The sequence below is a fragment of the Cynara cardunculus genome, assembly GCF_001531365.2.
Source record: "Cynara cardunculus var. scolymus isolate 2C chromosome LG 8, CcrdV1, whole genome shotgun sequence".
Classification (NCBI taxonomy): Eukaryota; Viridiplantae; Streptophyta; class Magnoliopsida; order Asterales; family Asteraceae; genus Cynara; species Cynara cardunculus.
Window position 1 is genome coordinate 22,733,073 of NC_037535.1, and position 6,056 is coordinate 22,739,128.

Sequence of the window (6,056 nt, forward strand, 5' to 3'; positions counted from 1 at the left end):
TGTAAATAAATTATGTCAACAAAAACATTATTAATTTATACAGACAAATGAAACCATACAAACGACTTTATTCATACAGGTAATTATGAATAACCAACCAAACAACCCTCACGTACACCTGAGGCCTCCCAAATTATGGACTCATTCTTTTAGCTAGAGATGCCAAATAGGCCAGGCCTAGGACCGGCGGAGGACCGAGACCGTCTTAGCATCGGCCTGAAACTGATTGGGACCGATTTAGGACCGCCGATTAAGTGCCAGTTATGGTTTTCATCTAAAAACAAGGCCCGGCCCAATCCGATTTTTTTTCAAAAAAATGTATTTTAAATGTATTTCTAGCTTTTTAAGTGTATTTGATAGTAAACCAATTATAAAACTATAATAAAACGTAATTTTTAAGTGTACTTGAGTGAAAGTCAATTATAAAACTACAATAAAACATATTTTTAAGTGTATTTGGTTAACCTAATTAGATATTTTAAAGTGTATTAGAATAACATTAAATTATTTTTTAAGGATTATCAAAATTATTTTTAAAAAATATAAAAAGAAAATGTTCTTTTAATAAGTACCGGTTTGGGCCTGGCCCATTACCGGGAACGAGACTGAGACCGACCGAAATTGTTACTGTTTCAACCGATGACCGATTTGGGTCCAATCCGGAACCAGACTTTTAGCTAAGATGTCATTTAAAACCAATATCATACCATTTTAAGACCCATATTTCAATTTCATATTAATCCAATATACTTAAATTTAAAAAGCCTACATTTGTTTTGGGTCTATTATTGGGCTCACCATACCAAAACTTGTTATACACACTATTTGCTAGATTTACTACTTAAAATTTGAACCGTTAATTTTACTACTCTGTCATTTTATTATGGCTCAACGTTAATCCTGTATTTAAATATGGTTATCAGTTAGTTATATAAAGTTAAAATATAGAGTTATAAGAGTATCTCCAACAAATTCTCTATAATTTCTCTTAAATAAAGAATCAAGTATCAAAAAGGTAAAAGGTTGTTTGTTTTTCATTTCTTTATCCATTTGTTGAGATCCATGTGTCACTGATTGCTTAAAATTTTAATTACAACGATGTTTTTCTTTTACTTTTTGGTTACACATTTGTTAATTAATTACTGATAATCAAGTTTATAGATTTATAAGAGTTACACTTTTTAGGCCCGTTGGCAAGCCAACCCGTTTTTAGGGTTGACAATGACAAGTTGTCAAACCAAAAAAAAAAAAAAAGGTTTGAATTTACAATATTAGACTCGTTGAACAAAACAAGTTAGACCCAATTCAGGTCCACATCTGTTAAATAACTTTGGTGGATTGATTTTTGATTTTCTTTCACCATGAAATGAAAGTAAAATGGGTAAATTTAGAGGTGTGAACTAATTTGGTATTTGAGTGGAAGACAGGTTTGTTAAATAGATAGTGAAATGAGGTATGTTTGTCTCAAATATAAACGACCATCAAACCCACATTCATTATTATTAACTTTGCACGTGTTCGATCAATCTGTTTTTTAGATCATACAAATATATTAATTTATATTATATAAGATTCAAATAAAAATAATAACTAAAAAACAGAATATAAAAATGACCAAATTATATATAAAATCAGATGTGATTTGATCTTTTTCTTATTTTTTTTATTTGCTTACTATTTTTGTATCAACCTGACTATATATGTGTGTGTGTGTGTGTGTATCGAGGAGATTTATTTTGCAAACCATGTTATTTGTACAAACTTTACAAACCTCATTCAACCAATTATAATTTTTCATTTTTTTGTAATTATGAGAGGTTGATTAATCATTTTTATTGTGGAGTGTGTTAATTATGGATATTATCATCTTCATTATTTTTAATTTTAGAGAAATACATAAAACAATTTCATTAAAATTTTATAAGTATTGTATGAAGCAATTTTATAACCATATATGAAACAATTTCATCTAGAAAAGTATTATATAAAACAATCTCATAACATTAAATAATTTCATGAAAAAAGATCATTAAATTAAACAATGAAGTACAAATAAAGATGATTTGCACGGTTTGTAGAAATATGAGTTGTTTGCATTTGATCACTCATCTCTCTCTCTCTCTCTCTCTTTCTATATATATACATAAATATATATACACACACACACTATATTATAAAGCATTTGACAAAAACTTTTAAAAACCATTTTTATGCGTAAAGTATTGTTTATTAATGCATATTACTTAAAACTCAATATTGTAAGTAGATTGTGTGCAAGTACAACTTATTAAAGCTCCATATCTAAATTCGTGTAACTAACTACAGATAAATATAATCAAATACAGGATAAACATCTTATTTTAAATATAAAAAATCTAAAATATAATTAGGATAATCATTGAGTTCTAACAAAATATTTAATTATTATCTTTATAAAATGTTATATTATTAAACCAAAAATAAATTATTTCGTTATTAAACTTAAATTAAATTATAATAATAAATAAATAAATAAAATTACATAAAAAATGAGAACTTTTAAATAGTTGATTTGATATTAACATTGATATATATTTTTTTTTCAAATTTATATTTTATTCAAAGATGAAATCATTATTGCTTTCTTAAAAATACATAAAATCGTATTATAACATCAACAGAGACAAATAATAAAATAAAACATTAAAATCGAAATGTGTCTCACTGCATTGCGCGAGTACTTTTCTAGTACATATATATATATATATATATATATATACACACACACACACACTTAATCATTTGAGGATTTCAAATTTTGTAAGATCCGTGAGAAATTCAATCTTAAGATTTTGTTTCACATGATTTTTTTTAATCTAACTATTGTATTTAATATATTAATTAACATATACGTGTTTAACAATATGTTTGTTTTATATATTCGGTTCACAATTTGAAACTCTTTTACGTGCAATTTTTTTCTATTTCACAAACACGTTAAAAAGTTTCACATTATGAACCGAATACATATAAACAAATATATGTTAATTATTACATTAAATTCCAGTCATATATAAAAAAAATATAAAATAACTCACATGATATATCTGTTCTCAAATATCTCACAAATTAAAGAGTTTTCAATAAAAAAAAATCCCATATATATAATATAAAATAATACCAAAATCTTTAATTGCATTAAAATAATGTTCAAAATTACGACATTGTATTCAATTTGGATCATATCAAACCAAACTAAACCCACATATAATTTAAATTCAAAAAAACAATTAAAGTCACGTGTGCAAATAAAACAAAATGAATATAGGTGTTTATTATATTAATTAATATAAAAATATATATTATTTATTTAAAACGACAATAATTCATAATTTATTAGAATTTGGCAAAGAAACATGACAAAAGCACATATTAAATTGTTTATTTTATTACTTTTCACTTGTAATATTATTTGCAAGTACCAACATAGATGGGAGAAGAGTTTGAAATGGGCCCACATCCAACCCAGTTTGAAAGACACTTGGGCCCATATGGACCTCATAACCCTTTTTGCTTTATTTATTTTTATTATTTTTTGTTTGTTATTAACCTGGACCTGGATATTCAACCCGTTATACGAGCCGACTAATCTCAGAATGATCACCCGCTTTGTGTGTAATCGAAGTCACCGCAGTTGAACCTCCATAGCATAAAAAGATTTTTATTTCTCATTGGATTTATTTATTTATTTGTTTTTAACATCAAAGAATATTAAAAGATTCATAATTATCGTCAATATTACCATTAAATTACTACTAATTAAATAAAGAATAATTATAAAGGAATGGTGTATTAAATTATATGTTCTTACTATAAAAATGACGAATTTTCAATTATAAAAAAGTTGATTACCAACAACCTCAATTAATGTTACAGATAACTTGTCTTTAGGGATACTAGTACTTTTTGTTCAATCGGCGGCTAAGACTAATGGGTTCAAAACCAAGATCTATCCTATATTTCGAGCAACCTATTAGAGGTAATCATTTGCGGGTTTGGGTCGGGTCTAACTTTTTTTTTTGTCCAATGAGCCTAATATTTTAAATCCAAGACCTTTTTTTTTCCAGGTTTGACAACTTGTCATTGCCCGTCCTATAAACGGGTTGGGCTTTCCCACTGGCTAACTGAGCCTAAAAAGTGTAACTCTTATAAATCTATAAACTTGATCACTATCAATTAATTAACAAATGCGGAACCAAAAAAACGTCACTCTTATAAATCTATAAACTTGAAATGTCCAACTTGTAATCGAGAGTTTGGAATGAGCGAGGAGCAACAATGAATCATAGAGCAATCGACGAGATGAGCAAGGAGTGAGAGGGTGAGAAGGGCAATCTCGGAACTTGGACGTCTCTGAATGGTTTAGGGTGACCTAAGATTAATAACCGCTCAAAGCCTTATTGAACGATTCAAAGTTCTCATTAAGAGATAGCCTTTTGGGTTCTCAAGAATAACCAAAGATTCATATCATATAACTTTAATAATTTACTTTTAAAATATATTAGTATAATTTTAATTAATGGTAAAAAAATATTAATTATAAAATATAAACGGACTTGGCTGAACTATCCATATTTATTTTTATATTATCCATATCCGCCCGTCAATTTTAACAAACAAACCTGGATGCATCCATTTTTTCGATAATGATTGTCCAAACCCATTTTCTAGTGTCCCAGATAGGTCAGGTCTAACGGGTCGCCCCGCCCATGAACAACTATATATATAAAAGAAGAGGTTAAACATAAGTTTAAAATCAAAATCTAGAAGAAGACATGTATAAAGAAACTTTTGGTCGTTTTTAAAAAACAAATCAACAAATTGAAGACCCCACATAAATCTTAAAGTACAAGTTTTATTACATATAATACAAATAATTAGATCCCATTAAAAAATTTGTGGGGTTGAAACAAAGGTGCATGCATTGCATAGATAGACATGGGATTTCCCATCCTACTGTTGCGCGTGCATATATTTAAATTCAATTAATTATATTATTAATTTATTTTAATTTTTTATCGATAGTCAAATATACAACCAAGTGGAGTACAAATTTTACTTTAGTCAAACTTACAATATTTAATAAAAATATTTACTTCATGTCATAGTTTTTGTGGTTGTTTTTCGGTTGACCGGTTTGTTTTTATTGGATGTTGGAATGTCATCCAAATAACTGACGGATTTAATTTGGATGTCGGAATTTTAGATCTGTTCCGATCTAATTACAATTGAATATCCGATAAAAATAGATGGAAAAGAATTAAATCAGATAACTTTCTGTACATCTGGTTTTTTTTTTATAAAAATAAAATAAAAATTATCTTAATTAGTAAATATAATATTTTTAAAACAAGATTATAATAATAAATAACAAATAGAATAAAAGGGCATGTCATGGGACCCTTGGAAAATGCGCCATGCGCATTATGTCTATCACCAACATGACTCGAATTTTAAACACACAAAATCATATCTTTCAATTTTCGTGTTTCTTTTGATTTTCTACAATATCTGATAAAAATAGTCTGGAATTATCACATGTGAATCTTTATGACAACAAGATTTTGACAGCGTTTAAATTCGAAACCAACAAAATTACAGTTTTCATTACTTCCCCGTGACTCTTAACCAGTGCGTCACGTTACACTAGCATTGATGTAACACAGAGTTCTTACGAACGTGTTTTTATATCGTCAAGAAATTATGAGAAACACATGATTACTTTACTGAGACAATAACATTTACGAGATATATCTTGTTATTAGGTTATTTTACAGGATAAATTAACGTAAAGTTACTAATTTACCCTTTATATCATGCATACAACGTCCTTTAATCATACGTTAACCTTTTTAGTTTTGCGATGACTAGATTGAATCAATTATTTAACCTATGGGCGAGGGACCATCCCCAACCCCACCCCACCTCCCCTTCTAGAAGGATGTTAATTAATTACAAGTATATCATAATATATATATATATATATATATATATATATATAGGGTATATTTCTTTTA